Source organism: Ambystoma mexicanum, chromosome 1q (assembly GCF_040938575.1).
Source record: "Ambystoma mexicanum isolate Mex_15411 chromosome 1q, UKY_AmexF1_1, whole genome shotgun sequence".
NCBI lineage: Eukaryota > Metazoa > Chordata > Amphibia > Caudata > Ambystomatidae > Ambystoma > Ambystoma mexicanum.
The window spans coordinates 282,910,994-282,930,295 of record NC_090922.1 but is presented as its reverse complement, the minus strand read 5'-3'; positions in this window follow the sequence as shown (position 1 = coordinate 282,930,295).

The following is a 19,302-nucleotide window of genomic DNA, read 5'->3' as shown; positions in this document are numbered from 1 at the left end:
TTTACAAATGGTACTATGCAGAAAGTCCAGCTTTCAGCACTCCAACATTTAATTGATATTTTCCTACACGGTACAGCCAAACAGGTGCAAAATGAAATAGAGCACATCCAAAAGAAATATTGTGGAACTGAACTCCAGCCATTTTCAGGCAACAGTACTGACAGCAGTGTAGGCATATACTTTTTATATCACACATACAGAAAAGAAATGCAAAAGTTCAAAAACACATCTGCTGAAATGCCAAACCAATTATGTGTGTGTTGTTGTAGAAATTTCTATAGAAAGAGCACCAAAACTATAGATATAATGCAGAAAATAGAAGGCAATGAGGAATCCCAATGGTGTCAATTAGCTTTGTACCTTTAAAAATACTAAATTACGAACACCTCCATACTGTGCACATACTGCACTGCAAAATTTGACAATAGACAAAGGCCTTAACGGGCAATTAGTAATAATTTGGAACTAGTTCCACTGCCAAACGCTCTGCAGCAGCTTAATTTGTATGAGACCATTATAATCCAAACAGTGCACCCATTTCAAGCAATAATACAGCTTCAACCGAAAACTGCAAAATTGCCTTCCTCCGAATTACTGAGAGGCATTCATGGACAAGTCGTTTATTTACCATTAGATCTCAAAGAAAATGTAGACACTCTACGAGTGAAAAGGCCAATACAAGAATCTTTGATTATCCTGATAAATGGTGTACCTACAAAAGACAAAAACATTTGGCAACAACTAGTGGACTTAACCAAAGTTAGGGAAGAATTGCAATACCTTAAAGAAAACAATGAATGCTACAAGGAAATAACCGTTCAAGAAAACCTGAGAGAAACAACTGAAATAATTCAGGATTCCTCAACAACTGGCCAATTTGAACATCTACATCCTAGTGCAGCCACCAATATTTTAGACCACTACACAATTCACCCACTGCACTCCAAAGACACTATAGACGATGCAGTAGAAGCATATCAAATGCAGCAAACCAAAGGATCACCAATCAGTATATGGGGAAAAAAGTGGGGAAGCACAAGCCTTTCCTCTACTCTTCCCAACTGGAAAAGGTGGAAGATATGATGAAAGAGGCACACAAATAACAGCACCAGAATACCGCTGTTTATGAATGTATTCTGAAGACCCTAAACTTAGAACGTGGAGTACATATTCCACCTGCTTTTTGAAAGTGAGCTGGCAACGCTATGTTATGGCGTTGCCCACACATTAAAAGCAGGTTCCCATTTTCAAAACATGTCTGCTACACAGCTACTTCAAAAAGTGCAAGAGAAAGACAAAGTTTTACAGTCAAGTATTACAAATCTCTTGGCAAACTTGTGTGGTATGAAAGAGTACTGGTTCTGACGGCACGCAGATGTACAGCGTATGCTATGCAACCCTGGGCCACCCACATGATTTGTCACTTTAAGTTGTGCAGAGTATGCATGGGAAGACTTGGACACTTTCCTACGCATAGCAAACAAAAACAAAACAGGTACAGACATGAAAACACCAGGAGAGCTTTGGCCTTTCATCATCACTTCCTTGCCATGCTGCACTTCATTTGCAATAAAGCACTTCGTCCCCCGGCGAAATTGAACACTTCTTTTGGAGAAAAGAATATCAAGTCAGAGGAGCACCACACATCCACATGCTTTTGTGGATTAAAAATGCTCCTAAGTTTGGTGAGGAGAGTGATGAAACTGTTTTGCAGTTCATTCACAAATATGACACTTGTGAAATCCCTTTGTAATTTAGTTATTAGTTTTGTTAGTGGTTTCATTTTGTTTAACACTAAAATAAATAACTTTCTTTGGAGAAGAATTGCACTGTCTATCAAATCTCCTACGATCAATTTCCTATGATAGGTTTTAAGCATTGAACCTGTTTTCTCTCCTGTTTTTATAAGATTTTGAAGGACTTTGTGACGGTACATTTTGGCTAAAATACTTTTCTTGGTATGCTTACTTTGCACTATATCAAAATTTAAAGAAGCAGTTTTATCTGTAGTGATAGCTGATTTTCTGTTCATTGTTTTTTGGTTTGTTTTACATTTTGATAGAGGAGGCAACGTTTTTGCACTTGAAACTTCTTTTGTTTCAATAAATGACTGTATTAGCTGTGTTGTTTCAACTTTTTTTTACAAATTCTTCTAGAGATGGATGCTTATGTTGGACACTTTTATTTTCATTTGCTCTACTTCTGCGTTGCTTTCTACAGACTTGATTTTTGGTAGGCATTCTTTAGGGTCTGTTGAAAAAAATAAAGAAGGTATGGGTTGGGGTGTTCTGCAATGTATGTGTGCTGTGTGCAGGTGTGTTTTACTAAGATGATAAAGATGTATGTAATGGTGTGTGATTGTGCATTGGGAACTACAACTAGTAGGGATGGGGGTTCTTGAATTAATGTGTTACTAAACGGGGGTTCAGATGACAGAAAAAAGTATGTTAGTGGTGTGGAGAAGTATAAATAGTATATCTAATGCTATACAATTAAAACAGTTCTATAACATCTAAATTCTAGCGGCTGAGTTGGGTAATTTGTGTGTCGAAAAATAGGAATTTGTGGGCCATTCTGGCTGTAAATCGCTGTTTAAGACATGGGTATTTTTTTACAGAATGGTGCAGAACCTCTATTTTTAGGCACAGGAATAGCATGAATTAACCTTACAGTGTTTTTGAGTAATAATACAAATATTATGGTGATATTCTACTTACTTTTTTTCTAAAATGAGCAGGTTACTTCTTAGTTGTTCTTTGGACTTCAAATTCGGCTGCTTCTTTTCAGGAGAATGGTCTTCACTGCAATTGTAAAAGAAACAAATTAGTAATTTTGTTTGTATGTAGCACTGTTTTTAATTTAGACATTGATTTTTTTAATTGAAATCCTCAGCGCCTTTCTCAAAACCATTAAAACTATCTTGTTTACATAGGATACGTCGCACCAGTTGAATACATATCATATGTTCTTAATGAATAAATTGTATTGCAATGACTAACTGTAGCAAACAAAATATCTTTACTATGCCTTGTGAAATTCATAATGTACCACTGAATACCACTATTCTTGTTACTAAGCTCTTCCAAGTAATAGTGCCTCAATGTCATGGGCTGCTTGTCCTATATAAATGTAAGTAATTAAATAAATAAAGAAATAAAAAAATATGTAATTGTACAAGTATTATTGTTTGAGATTTGAACATAGAGTCTGCATGCAATTTTGTTTGACTATATTTAGTCTATATATTTTATTTCAAAAATGTTAGTTTAACATGATTTGAGTGTGTGTGTGAATAAAGAAATTAAATAGTATAAAGCTTTGTAAGTGACAGTTGATTTTAGGAAATTGAAAAAAGACAGTAGATTCATTTTACAGATTTTACAAGCTAAAAGTCAGTTAGAAAATGTGTTCATGAACTGTACAGAAAATATGCATACCTGTAGTTTGCGTTCATGCATATGGATATGCATGGAGCTGCAAGTAAAAATCTTGGAGACTTGTACAGTATTTCTTGTAGATGGTGCTTGCCAATGATATGACACTTGTACTCAGAGAGATTCACAGTACAATTGGAGTGCTGATCTATGATGATGCGGTTAGATGTAGAGTTCTTGAATGTGATTGGTGGATGGTCATGTTACTTCTTAGCTACATCCAATGAGGGAATGGCACAGAGAGTAAAGTGGAAATGGTAGAAGGGCTGTCCATGTTACGATATGTCAGCGGACATGGCGGTAGTTCGCGGACATCGGGTGTTACATCCGGGGATTTTTGGGTTGGGAAGTCATGCAAATGAGAATGAGCACAGAAAGGGATTGGTTAGGAAAGTTTAGTGGGTGTGTTGTGCCAGGAGAGAGTTTCTCAGATAATCTTTTTGCTGAGAGAAGAACAGATAGCTATGGCTGTGTGTTTCAGAAAACAGATTGTTTGGATTTTGGGTGACTCATGGATACATTGGTTGAAGGTGCATGCAGAAACCTGTGGAGTAGCTGTAGATCTTGGATTCCCACATGTGGAAGTACACTGGCATGAAGTACAAGGAATGAAGTGGTTGGACTTGTTACCTCTCTGTGCTACTTTGGAGACAGAGAAACATCCAGATATAAATATAATTCATTGTGAGGGAACAGTTTAGGACATGTGTCTGGAATATCTTTGCAATTTGCAATGAAATAAGGACTTGGGAAGGTCATGGACATGTTTCCAAATTCTCAAGTAATTTTTTCACGGATTGCGAAGAGACAAATGTGGCCTCGTTCTTCTTCATTTGGTCCACAAATGGAGAAAGCAAGGCACAATGTCAATAAGGCTGTTTGTGCCTTTCTAAGAGATTTTGGCATGTCCTCTTTTCACAATGAAAATATTATGTTTCGTAGTACATACATTTTTCACAGAGATGGAGTACATCTAACTTATGCTGGCAATCAGATTTTTCTAAGAAACATACAAAATGCATTGCGACCTTTTCCAGAATTACAGCATCCATTTTGAAGTAGGTGTTGAGTATTTATAATTTTTGAAACACAAACACCTCCCAAAGGCTCTTTTCAGAGCACCACTTCCTCCCAGAGAAAATTGCAATGGTTATGATAGGGTAGCACCCCAACATTTTAGATGTCCGCGGACTTCTAAAAAATACAAAGGGCCCTGCTTCATTTATTTTCACTTCTATTTTTTAACTGTGAAAGGTGGCTCTGAAAAGAGCCTTATTTTTTTTGATTTTTGTTATTTTATATTTTTTTTGGTTTTTTATACACGACACACTAGGAGAGGAGGGTAAAGGAGGGTAAAGGGGGGGGCACCAACCACACGGATAAGAAAGGGCGAGCTGAGAGAGGAAGATGTAGAGTGGGTTTTATTTGGGTAGTGAGCAGGTCTTAGTGTGAAGTCGCTCCCCCTTGCAGAGTACTGCGTCGCAGTACATACACACAACTGTGGCCCTCGAAAGGTAAGGGTCATCAGCATTGCGTATGGCCTGTGAGGCGGCTTGAGGAAGACGCTGTCCCACAGGAGTGTTCCTTGTGGTGACAGGATCATAAACAGAGGATGAAGTAGAGGAAATCAACCTGCTACGCTCCTCACAAGGTACAACCTTGCGAACGGCCCTAGTTGGAATGACTTGAGTTGTTGCTTCATGGTGGCCAAAGCTATACGAACCATGCCTCCCGCAACTGAGTACCATTTTGCACTCATTGCAGGTGACTCGGTTCGCACAAGCCTTAGAACCATTCCCATGAATGGTAAATAACCGCCACACCTAAGACTCATGCCGAGTGCAGGTAGTAGGGATTTCCACTACCTCATTCTCGTCATCCTCTTCTTCCTCCTGTGCATCCTCACTCCTGTTCCCATCTTCAGGCCCTTGGAGAGGTGGTGGTGGTGGAGGGGGTGGGGGTGGTGCTGAATCAGGTGCAGCACCAGGTGGCAGTAGTGCAGCCATGGATGCCATTTCGATGATGGTATAGTCTGCAAGTTGCAGGAAAAATAGCTGTGCTCTGAAGAATAGCCAGAAACACAATGAGAATAAGCTCAAGGCCTGGTCTTTTAGGGGTGCTTGTATGTGGTTCGCAAACATGCACACTGTCCGCGGACAGATCGAACACAAAAAAAAGTTCAAAAAGTTTCAAAAAGTATGTAGAAACTCAGGATTAGTATGTGGGACTTGTGCTATGGTGAGTTTTTATTGAGAAATATTGTGGATTACTTGAAAAAGTACTTTCAAATTGTTCGGGGACGCGAACAGTGTCCGCATTCAGAACACGCGATCACCGTGGGCGTGGTAATATGATCGCTTCGCAAACATGTTCGCGAAAGAAGCGGCTGTCCGCAGGACACCAAATGCACGGACATTGGTTTGCGCATGCGCGTTGATGTTCTACGGACACTGTTCGGGTCCTGAACTAATTAAAAGTGCGTCACACATCAAACGAACAGTTACGGACAGCCGTTTCTTCTTAGAACAGTTTAACTTCCTTGCGAACAATACAGACAGGTATACTGTTCTTCAGGACACCTCCATTTTCATTTATTTACGAACATTTCAGGACACCGCTTGTGTTCTTAGAACAGTTTCAACTTGGTAGAAAACATTATGGACAGGTATAGTGTTCTTCAGGATACCTCCATTTTCATTTATTTACGAACATTTCAGGACACCACTTGTGTTCTTAGAACAGTTTCAACTTGCTATCGAACAGTACGGATAGGTATAGTGTTCTTCAGGACACCCCCGTTTTGGTTTATTTACGAACATTTCAGAACACTGCGTGTGTTCTTAGAACAGTTTCAACTTGCTAGCGAGCACTTGCGGACATCAAATTCAGTAGAAGGGGTTCAGTATGTTCCATATTACATGTACATATAGTCAAAGTTTTTATTGTTAAGTTGTGCTACTAAAAACCTATGAAATTCAGTGAAAACACTTTGTTAAAGAGACATTATGGTTAAGTTGCGCTGCTAAAAACCTATGAAATTCAGTGAAAAAAACTTTGTTAAAGGGACGTTATGGTTCCAAGTAAAACCGAAAAACCCCTGAAATTCACCAGTTAGGGTAAGCTAAGCAACCATAACTCGCGCCACCACCCTGCACTGCTAAGACTAACACCCAGGACATCAAAGATGACATCACAAATGTCATTGATGACATCACATGTCTGGCTCCCTCTTTTTTTCCTTTAGTGATATATCTTGGCCAGTAATACATAGGAACGGTGGGGCTACTCGCAAGGTTGTACCTTGTGATAAACGTAGTATCTTGAGTTCTTCTACAACATCCTCTGTTTCTGCTCCTGTCACCACAAGAGACACTCCCTTGGGGCAACACATCCCTCCAGCTGCCTCACAAGCCATTCATGATGCTGTTGACCCTTACCTTTTGAGGGTCACAATATTGTGTATGTACTGTGACGCAGTACTCTGCAGTGGGGAGAATCTTCTGACTGCTTTTTAGACTTCGGTCAAGGAGCACAAGAAGGTATACCCACTACCTGAATAAGGCCCACCCTACATCTTCCTCTCGCCACCTGACCGTTTCTTATCCCTGTGGTTGGTGTCCCTTCCTTACCCTCCTTTCCCCTCCTTTCCTTGTGTCTTGTGTTTTAAAAAAAAAAAGAAAAAATACTTGAGAATTTGGAAACATGTCCATGACCTTCCCAAGTCCTTCTTTCACTGCAAATTGCAAAAAAAACTCCAGACACATGTCCTAAACTGTTCCCTCCACAATGAAAGATAATTATGTCTGGATGATGGTGTTTCTCCAAAGTAACACAGAGAGGTACCAAATCCAGCCACTCCATTCCACGCACTCCATGCCAGTGCACTTCCACATGAGGGAATTCAAGATGTGCAGCCACTCCACAGCATTCTGCATGCAACTCCAACCAATGTATCCATGAGTCTCCCAAAATACAGATAATCTTTTTTCTCTCAGGAAAGAGACTTTCTGACAAACTCTCTCCTTACACAAAACACCCAGTAAACGTTATTGACCAATCCCTTGCTCTACTCTTTCTAATTTGCATGCCTCTCCACCCCAAAATCCCTCTATGTAATACACGGTGTCCGCGGACAACCGCCATGTCCGCGGACATATCGAAAATCTGAGCGTGATGAATTTAAATTTAAATAATGTACCACATTTCCCCTTTGAGGTTGGCTCTGAAAAAAGCCATTTTGTTTTTTTTATGCAGATGCTTGACAGACACCTGTTATTTTGTATTTTCTTTTCTTTTTTTTCTTACTTTACTCCTAAAATCTTCACATAAGCTTCTCCAAAGCAACCCTTACGTTCCAAAACAGCATAGAATGTCCCATAAAAGATAAAGAAACGCCATCTTCTTTAAAATAAACAGCATTACTGAAATCAATATTCTCATTATTACACAAGAACATACCAGCTCTAAGCATGAAAGCAAACATGCCTCAGTTGATTGCACACCTAGCAATGTTTTGCTGAGGACAAAAAACAGAACTATTGTCCCATATTACCCTAGATACTAAACCAGAACAAAAAAACGTTGGCATTTGGAAGGATGTTCATTACTGCTTCAACCAAGTGTTCCAAATCTGCCAACAAAGTAGGGGCACTGACAGAGCGCAAATGCAAAGCACCAGAGTGCAAAACTACCACATGGAGACTGTTCATCCTACCCATATCTTCACAAACCTGTATAATTCCCTGTACATTGCACTCAGGCACAGTGCTCCACACCACCTCCACTCCTTTAACAACAAAATTGTTTGCCACATTCCTGCATTTACCATACTGCTGTAAACCATGCACAAACATATCTCCAACCACCAACACCCTGAATTTCTCCACATCTGCCCTCTTCACTACACACAGTCTCTTTCAACACAAATCCTCAACCTCAACACCTGATTGTCTAATCCCTACAGTCCCCTTTCCATGCTGGATTTGCTAGAAAACCCCTGATGTGTCTCTCCCTGTCCGCGGACAGCTTCGGTGTATGCGCAACGCGTAACTCTTAGACAGCCCTTCTACCATTTCCACTCCACTCTCTGTGCCATTCCCTCATTGGATACAGCTAAGCAGCCACACAACCATCCACCAATCACATCCAAAACCTCTACATCCAACTCCATCATCATAGTTCAGCACTTCAAATGTACTGTTGATCACTTTGAGTTCAAGTCTCATTTCATTGGAAAGCACCTAGTACAACAACTACTGTACATGTCTCGAAGATTTATACTTGCAGCTGCATGCATATCCACATGCATGAATACAAACTAGTGGTATGCATATTTTCTGTTCAGTACATGCACAACTCTTATAAATGCATAAAAACAGAGTAACTGCCACTTAACCTGTATAACCTATAGAATTCACTTATTGTTATTTTTCCCATCTGCTATAATCAACTGTCACTTCCAAACCTGTCTGCTATCTAAATTCTTTTTTTACACACAGCTATCTAAAAAAATGTAATGTAATATTAAAAGATGGGAGAAATAACAGTATAATTGTAAAAAAAACCTTAGTAGTGTATTATAAAATTACACACAGCCAGAATAAATTCATGCATCTTTATACACTCACACAGATAGACACTATCATTAAAAAGCTCCCAGCTGAAATAAAACCACTCGCTCTACATCACATCCTTCTGCTTTATTACCCAAACCTTCACAAATGCATACATTCCAAGCTTTTCTATACAGTTTCTGCCATTTACCCTATAAAAATAGCAAAATAAGTATATGATTATTTCTTCTATCTCCTAACATCCAATAGCGCAGCCTTAAGAAAACAAGTGAGTTTCATAAGCTTAGTATTATACTCATTTGCAAAGCATGTTGAACTAACAGATTGTAAGTAAAATATAAAGGCTGCACATAGTCAAAGAAACTGCATGCACACACTATGTTCAGTTATCAAACAACAATACTACTACAAAAACATAAAAATCGACGTCTAAATTAACAACAGTGCTACAAACACACAAAATTACTAACTTCTTACTTTTACAGTTGTAGTGAAGACCACTCTCCTGAAAAGCAACAGCATCTGAAGTACAAACAACAACTCAGGAGAAACCTTCTCATTCCAAACAAAACAAGTGAGTACAGTACTACCAATAATGTTACTCAAACACACTGTGTGGTTGATTCATGGAATTTGTGCACCGGAAAAAAGGGATTTGTGTGCCATTCTGCCCACCAATCCCCATTTGTTAAACAGGGATTTGCGGGCAGAATGGTAAACAAATCCCCGTTTTTCGCCGCACAAATTCCATAAATCAGCACCTAGAATGTTAGTATTGCAGAACAAAGAACTGATTTAATTCAATACCATTAGATTTAGTATTAGTGCTTCTCTTCACCACTAGCTTACTTTGTATTGTCATCTGAACCCCAGCATAGTAACACACAAATACAAGAGTAGTCTTCCCAACTAGTTGTAGCTTCCTGTTACACCTAGGCTCCATGCCATTCTTTCCAGACCTAAGCCTTTCTCTTATAAAGTACGCCATTTGCATCAGACTTTCCCGTTGTGGCAGCATTGGTGGTTGCTGGGGAAACCAAGGCATTGAAGGCACGTCACGTGACACATCACCTGATTCCTATCCAACGGCAAACCAGCTCGGAATCACTAGCCATGCCTCCTTCCGTATAAATGGTTCTGGGGAAATGAGTTTGGAGCTTCTAATTAGCGTTCTTTCATCACCCACTCCATTCTGTTTACTGATTGATGCCTTACAAATACTCGACCTCGGACATCCTAACCTGACCATTCTTTTGAATAATCCTTGTCTGCCCTTGGTGCTGCCCGTTTGTTACCGACCTGTAACGCTTCACTTTCTTCCGTGGCATCCTTCCTGGATTCCGCTCTGTTTTCGGTCTCAATCCAGACTGTGCATCCCGCTGCACCAACTCTTGAGAGCTGTCTCCATAGCCCACGGCTACTGCACACAGAGGTTTCTGTCTTCCTGCATATCTACAGCCAACAAGCTAACACGATGGCTCTTCCTACAGCCACAGTTCCTGACCCAAGATACAATATCTTCAATGCACGTTGGTATGCAGTTTCACTTATTATTTCTATTGTGAACCACGTCACCTGTTCCCTGAATTTTACACCCAACCTCCTGGCTACCATTTATTTGAACTCTGGAACTACTATTTGACTCGGAACTATTGTGATTGGATACCTGTGCAATTCTGAACGCTCTGCTGCCTATTGCACCATCCTGGACCTAGTTGCGACCCTTGTGCCGATCGGGGAGTTACCCCATACTAACCATTCCTCTTTATTATTTTCTTCTGTTGTTGTTGTTCTTTTTGGGAGTTTTGCACTCTTCTTCCTGAAGGGTAAGACATGCTACACATACTATCATTGTAGCCCTTATTAGAATACACAGTTAGCTAAGTAGTTTTTCCTTTTCCTTAGGATTCCTCTTTAGTCAAATCGTCACTCACCTCCAGGTAGTTAATGTACCTTTAGTTCTGCTTAATACTATTTTTTGTACATTTGTACTAAACTCCTCGTATTTCCCTTACAGATTGTTGTGGCATTGTGGGTATCCCCGCTCTTTTGGGTTATTTACCAAACTGCCTGTCTTGTTTACACAACAGGGTGGTCTATTGGCAAAAAGAGCTACCTCAGTTAGACCGGTCTGAGTTACCCCTTTATTACGGGGTTGTCTCAGCAGTGACTGAAGAGTCCTGAATAGCTTCTTCTGATCATCACCCTGGCCTGTCTGCACGGTGGTGAGTAACACTGCCCATTGCACAATAACATACCTCCACATACATCCTTACCCTCATACTCAGACACTCATGCACACAGCACACATACATTGCAGAACAGCCCAACCCATAACTTCTTTTTTTTCCAACAGACCCCAAAGAATGCCTGCCAAAAAGCAAGTCTGTAGAAAGCAATGCAGAAGTAGAGCAAATCAAAATAAAAGTGTCCAAAATAAGCATCCATCTCTAGCAGAATTTGTACAAAATGTTCAAACAAAAGATCTAATGGAGTCATTAAGTGAAACAAAACAAGCTTCCAGTACAAAAACTTTGCCTCCTCTTTCAAAATGTAAAACGAAATAGAAAGTGATTAACAGGAATTCAGCTGCCACTACTGCTAACACTGCTCCTATAAATCTTGATGTTGTGGCAAGTAACCATACCATAAAAAGTATTTAAAAAAAATGTTCTGCCACAGAGTCCTTCAGAATCTTATGAAAACAGGAGAGAAGTCATGCACAACCCTTTAAACATACAGTAGAAAGTTAATATTAGAAGCTCTCATAGACAGTGCAATCCTTCTCAAAAGGAAGTTATTTATTTTAGTGTTAAACAGAATGAAACCACTAACAAAACTAACTACTAAACTACACAAAAGACTTCTCAATAAACGGAATGTCAACACAAATAACTTCTTAAATATCTGTAGAGGTGAATGGAGTCACACCACAAGCAAAGAACCACATTTCAATGAATAATCATACAAACAAAAGCAAACAAACACAATTGCCATACATAGCAGTGGACGAGGGTATTGAAAACTTAATAATATCATAACAGAACAAGAAATGCTGCTTACAAAAATATCCCCAGAAAACTCAGTATCACCTCTCTATCCGACTGAACCAAAACGTCCAGTGTACATATGGCCATGCACGTCAATATGTAACATTGACAAAAAATCTTTCAAATCTTCATGCCAGTTCCTCAATCAGTATGTGAAAGGCAAACACGAATTCAAAATGAAACTACTACAAAATATGGATACATGGACAGTGCGCAAATACACAGGATTACAAGGACATTCATTAGCCTGCATTGCAGGACCTATTTGTAAAAAGCACCTTCCATCACATCAAAATGATATCAACACATCATTCAACTGTAAGAAATCTAGTCCATAAACTGTACTATGCTAAAAGTCCAGCTTTAGCATTAGGCAATTTAAATAACAAACTTCTACATGATACAGTGAAACACCTACTCGAAGAAATAGAGCATACCCAGAGAAAATGTTTTGGAAGTGAAAGCCTCTTACAAAATGCAATAGCTTTACAACAGATTAGGAACAATTGTACAAATGGCAAACTTCTACTACACACATATAAAAAAGAAATACTAACATTTTAAAGTACATCTGCTGAAGTACCAAACCATGTGTGTGTGTGTTGCCACAGAACTTTTCATAAAAGTAGCACAAAAACTGTAAACATAACATACAAAATAGAAGACAGTAATGAAGATTCCAAATGGTTTGAATTAGCTTTCTACCTTATAGCAGAAAACAAATATGAAATAAATGACCCCTTAATACTTTGCAGTTACTGCACTGCAAAACTTGACAACACCCAAACTCCTTCACATGCTATCACAAATAACTTGGCATTACTCCCACTACCAATACCCCTGCAACAACTTAATGTATATGAGAGCATCAAAATTCAAACAGTGCACCCATTTCAAGCAATAATACGCCTTCAACCAAAAACTGCAAAATTACCTCCCTCTGAATTAGTGAAAGGCATTCGTGGCAAAGTAGTTTATTTACCATTAGATCTGAAAGACAATGTACACACTCTGGGAGTGCAACGTCCAATAGATCAATCTTTAACTGTTTTAGTAAATGGTGTACCTACAAAAGGCAAAAATAAATGGCAACAACTCTTAGACTTACATAAGGTTAGACAAGCCTTGCAAATCTCAAAGACAATAATGAATACTACAAATAAATTAATATTGAAGAAAACCTGAGGGAAATTGACATAATTCAAGAGTCACCAGAAACTGGTCAATTTGAACTTCTAGATCCTGCTACAGTATCCAATATTTTAGACCATTATACAATTCATCCATTACACTCTAAGGACACCGTAGATGATTCACAAGAAACGTACCAAATGCGAGAAACCAAAGTATCACCAATCAGCATAAGGGAAAAAAGTATAGAAGCACGTGCTTTTCCTCTTCTCTTTCCTACTCAGAAAGGAGGAAGGTACGAGGATAGACCCACTGTAACACTCTGGCCCTTGTCTCATCTGTTTGTCCTGTGTTGTCTTCTTTTTTGGAGGTCTTTCTTTGTCCCTGGACATTCTGGGCTTATACAGGCATGGTCGGATATCCTCTGCCTCCAGTGTGTAGATCGGACACCAGCCTCGGAGAGAAGGTAAACGTTCAGTATTCCAGGAAGGTAAGGTGAGTAACGGTCAATGCCCAGGATGGATCTACGAACCAGGGAGGAGTAGTAATTCTCGCGGTGTGCAGCAAGCAGTGTGCGAGAATGGAAGGAGAGGACTGAAGGCCTGGGGAGAGAGAGGAACGGGCGGACCCTCAGGCGGGAGCGCCACGAGCAAGATAAGCACACCAGGAAGGAATTTGGGACTGATAACTATCGGAGGAGTAGCACGGAAGATGAAGGGAAGTTAGGAACGCACTTGCCGGGTACTCGGAAGGTTAGCGTTGAGACACAAAGAGCTGCGGGGGCATGCCTGTTTTCTAGGAAGCAACAAGTCTTGCATAAACACTAGACAGCAGCGTTTTTCTGGTGCCATCCATGTTGGTAGGATAGCAGGTACGACGTTGCAGTGCCTGATGGACCATGAAGTCCAAAAGGGGCGGAAACGGCAAATCATGACAGGATACCACCTCGTAAACCTCGATCCACCAGGTTTACCTGGATGGGTTAGATGGAATCTCTGTACCAAACGGGAGGCATTCATGTTGGACACTGGTTCCCATGTTCGTTCGCTGGGGGGATAGCCTTTCCATTCCACCAAGTACTGTAGTCGACCTCTTCTATATCTGGAATCACATATCCTGGAGACCTCAAATTCAATCTGATCATTAACGACAACAGGGGTAGGTCGATGAGATGATCTGGTGGATTGGGAATAGGGTTTAAGAAAGGAAGTGTGAAAAACAGGATGTATCTTCTTCCAGGTTTCAGGTAACTGAAGTCGATATTCCACTGGGTTAATGATTTCCTTGATGGAAAAAGGCCCGTAGAATCAAGGGGCCAATTTGCTGGGACGCAGGTGTCGAGGCAAGAGTTTAGAGGAAATCCAGACCTTGTCGCAATTTGGTATACACCGGACCGGGCCTCCTCCTAGTATCAGCATGTCTTTTAACATCCATTCTGGCTTTCTCCAAATGATTCTTAACATCCTTATGTACAGTGACCAGATGTTCAATCCAGGAATCAACCGAAGGAACTGGGGTGAGTGCTGGAAGGACAGATGGATGGAATCCTTTATTGCAAAAAAAGGGCTTGTCTTGATAGCAGAGTGGTCAGTTGTTGTATGCAAACTCAGCAACTGGAATTAAGACTGATCAATCATCCTGGACCTTGGCTGCAAAGCATCGTAAATATTGTTCTAGGGTCTGATTTACTCGTTTGGTTATCCCATTGGATTGAGAATGGTAGCCTGAAGATAATGCACGTTGAATACCTAACATCTGACACAGGTACTTCCAAAATCGGGATATGTACTGAGGCCCACGGTCTGAAATGATCTTGGAAGGGAGGCCATGCAGTCCAAAGATGTGGTTCAAAAATATCCCTGCCATTTCTTAGCTTGTACAAGGGAGTGAAGTGGGCCATAAGAGGGAATAGATCGATGGTGACCATAATGCTAGTGAAACCCTTGGAGGGAGGTAGTTCCATGATAAAATCAGTGGCAATTATTTCCCAAAGATGGTCTGGCAATGTGTGGTGATGGAGAAGACTAGCAGATTTTCTATTGTCACAATTGTTCTGACTGCAGACAGCGCAGGCTTCGACATATGCTTTCACCCCATCGATCATTCTAGGCCACCAAAAATGTCTCTGGATGAGATGGAGAGTGGCTGTAATGCCCCAATGCCTGGAAGGGAAGGTGTCATGACAGAGGTTTATAATCTTGGTTCTCAGGGTCTGAGTAGGTATCACCAATCTCTTGTCCTTAAAAAGGTAACCATCTTTAGCAACTAGGGACAATTGGTAGGTCTCGGTGTCGGAAAACATCTTAGGAAAGGCATGTGCCTCAACTGGTTCGTAATCAGGGCGTCTGGATAAGGCATCAGCAATTATGGTGGTAGTTCTGGGTAGTTCTGGGTATGTGATGAATGCGAAACTGATTCTGGGCAAAAAAGAAAGCCCATCAAGCCTGACGACTGTTCCTACACTCCAGGGATTGCAGGACCTGTAAGTTCCTGTGATGAGTTTGCACTTGAACCAGGAATTTGCCACCCAGAAGCAGATGACGCCACTCAGTAAGGGCCTGCTGGATGGCAAGTCATACCTTCTCCAGGACTGAATAATGGGTCTCACTGGGATTCAAAGTGCGAGATAGGTAAGCAATGGGATGTTCCTCTTTGTCCTCGGATTCTTGTTTTAACACTGCCAAAATAGCGTAATCTGCAGCATTGGTTTCCACCAGGAAGGGTTTATTAATGTCAGGTTGAGCCAGGACGGAACCTTGAGTAAACCTTTGCTTTAGTTCCTGAAAGGCAGTCTCTTGAGCAACAGATCAGTTGAAAGGAATGTCTTTCTTTAACAACGCAACTATAGGTTGTACAATTGCAGAAAATGTTGGGATGAATTTCCTATACAAGTTTGCAAGGCCCAGGAAAGAGTGAATCTGTTTTACTGTTGTAGGGGCCGGCCATGAAAGGATTGAGTCGACCTTGGCGGGATCCATTTCTATTCCTTTGGAACTTAAAACAAATCCCAGGTAATGGACTGTTGGAGCATGAAAGATACATTTTTCTGGTTTGTCCAGCAGTTTATTCTCTCGCAGGCATTGTAGAACGAAGGTCACCTGTTCTTCATGTACTTTGGGGTCATTGGAATATATCAATATGTCATCTAGGTAAACAATGACAAAGAGGAACAGCATATCTGAAAAGACTCTGTCCATGAAGCACTGAAAAACCACGGGAGAGTTAGCAAGGCCAAATGGCATAACCAGGTATTCAAAGTGACCAAAGGGCATCCTGAAGGTGGTCTTCCATTCATCGCCTTCCTTTATGTGGATGAGATGGTAAGCGCCCGGTAAGTCAAGTTTGGTAAAAATGACAGCACCACCTACTGCTTCCAATATGTCTGAAATGAGTGGTAAAGGATAGCGGTCCTTGAGAGTGCATTGGTTAAGGCCCCGATAGTCCAGGCTTGGTCAGAGTTCCTGGGTGTCCTTTTTGGCACAAAGAACAAAGAGGCCCCAGCAGGAGACTTAGAAGGAAGGATGGTTACATTGGCAAGATTGGTGTCCAGGTATTCACGTAGTGCTCTTTTCTCAGGCTAAGAAAGAATAAACATCCTTCCAAATGGTATAACTGCGGAGGCTTCAGTATCGATGGCACAATCTCCTGATCAATGGGGCGGTAGTGATTGAACAATGGCTGTCGAAAAAACATCTGAGTATTGTTGGTAAATCTCCGGAACTTGGGTAATGTTGGAAACACATATAGAGTGTTTGTTTTTTGAGTAGTGGGAGAACCCAAGACTCTGAGGTTGTTAGGGATGACACTTTTGGAGAAGCATGAGTTAATTAGTTTGGTAATGAAGGGTGAGAGGTCTCTGGCAGCATCCTTAATAATCTGTGTGGGGCAGGGGTCACCCTGGCAGTTAGAGGGTTTCAGGGAGAGAATAACCTTTTCCACCTCGAGGATGGTTACTTTAGAGAAGATGAAGTGGTGGATATGATTAGGTGGTGGCACGGAGGTGGGGCAGTGGTGCTACTAGGCAGATTTGCTTTTTTGTTGGCTATCTTGGCTTGTAGGGTAGCCACTTTGTTTAAGAGAGCGTTTTGTATGCTAGTGCACCAAGGTTTATCTTTGGTGCAGGTGTCAGGGTTCGGTATGGGTGTTTCCAATTCTTTGAGGATGGTAAACAGTTCCTTAGTACTGGAATTCGATTGGGAGATTTTCAGGTTATAAGAGTCTTGTTTAGCCAGAATTATTTCCTTCTTGTATTTGGTAGAGATTTTGATGAGGTTAGTTTTATTGGACTCTGTCGGAGAATGTTTCCCGGTATTTTCAGTCTTACATTTCTCTCATCTGAGGGATTTGAGGTGTGGCGTGAACCAGGTGCTCAGGTGTTTTTTTAGCTTATTTTTCCTAACTTTCAGTGGGGTGAGCGAGTCGAGAGCAGAGGTCATTATTTTGTTGTATTCGTCGACTAAGGTGATGGGGTCCGTTAAGTCAGGCAGGGAGTTGAGGTTGGGGAGGAAGAGTGGAATGAGCTTTTCAGCTGTGATATTTTTTTTGTTTCTCATGGGGATCGATGGGGCGAGAGGGTTATGGGAGATAGTAGTGAGGGCCTCAAGATGAAAGGTGATGAGGTGATGGTCTGACCTAGTCTGGGGAGATATGTCAGTGATATGGATGTTACAGTTGTGGTCTGCTACCCAATCAAGGGTTCTGCCTTTGTTATGCGTTGGGAGGGTGATTTCTTGGTTGAACCTTAGTTCAGCTATAGAGTCTGCTATGAGTGAGGCATGATGGTCTTTGGGGTCTTTAAATCCGAAGTTAAAGTCGCCTAGAAGGATACTTTGAGTGGAGTTTTTTAGTTTGTCGGTTAGGATGCTGGTAAGGTCTTCCTCAAATGATCCGATGGGCCAGGGGGTCTATATATGAGGTGAATAGTGAATGTTTGGGCATTAGCAGTGGGTATTTTAACTGTGAGGGATTCGCAGGAGTCTAGTTTGTTGGTAGGAGTCTTAGGTGAAGATCAGATTTGGAAATAATGGCCAAGCCTCCGCCTCTTGATTCGGTTCTGTCAGCTCTAATCATTGTGTAGTTGTCAGGGACAGCTAGCATGAGGGCAGGCCTGGCAGCTGTATGGAGCCAGGATTCTGTTATGGCCAGGAAGTCTAGGTTTTTTGAAGATATGAGGCCCGCTATCTCGGTACGATTGAATGCGCCTTTATTGATAGGTGTGGTGGCCTTAGGAGTTGTTGTGGTCATGGAGGTGGAGTGGCTAGTTGTAGATGTGTGGGTAGCTGGTGTTATGTGTGGGTTAATATTGTGATCCATGTCTGGAGTCTTGGAGAGTCTCCTGGTGGGCATTAGGAATTTAGTGGTTCTGGAGTTGAGTTCTTTAAGAGTGCGGGAGAGTGGTTCATAAATCTTTCTTAGTCTAGCACGAAGTCTTAGGTTTCTGGTGGGTGGCTGGCAGGGGTTGGTCAGGGTGGGCCAGTGCGGCATGATATAGAGTATTGTGGGATGTTTTTACCCATGCATCCGAGCCCTACCTCAAAAAACTGTGCAGTACTGACATGGAAAACATCATGATGGCCAGAGCTTCCCAGAAAATGCACAGGGAAATGCATGAAGAATAGGCTGCCACTCATTTTGCCGATGTTATGGGCACAGAAGGGCACTGCCTAAAACCACCATTGGACTACCCACACAGTAGCCTGAAACCATTGGGAATGGCAATGCTGATTGCCAAAAGCAACCTAGAATTGTGGGGAACTCATTTTCTTAAATCCCAAAAATGGGTGCAGTACCAGTACTCACCACTATCAGAAAGCCGGCGTTTTAAAACAACACCAGATTTTTTTTATATGTGTAAAACTGAATAGATGAACCCAAAGCATGCCAAAGAAAGACTTACTGAGAGGTGGATACAGTGTAAAGTTATATTCTGAAGTGACTTGAAGGTTTATAACAAGACTGGCTGAGCTGTGGATTTCAGCAGTTTAAGTAAATTTGGACTGAAAGACACTAAAAATCGAAAATGTTTAAATTAACTGAGTGACCTACTTTTGAGTGGCACATAGTTGTCACTATTGAAATGCCATAGTTTTGGACTTAGAATCAGCATTCTAGCTG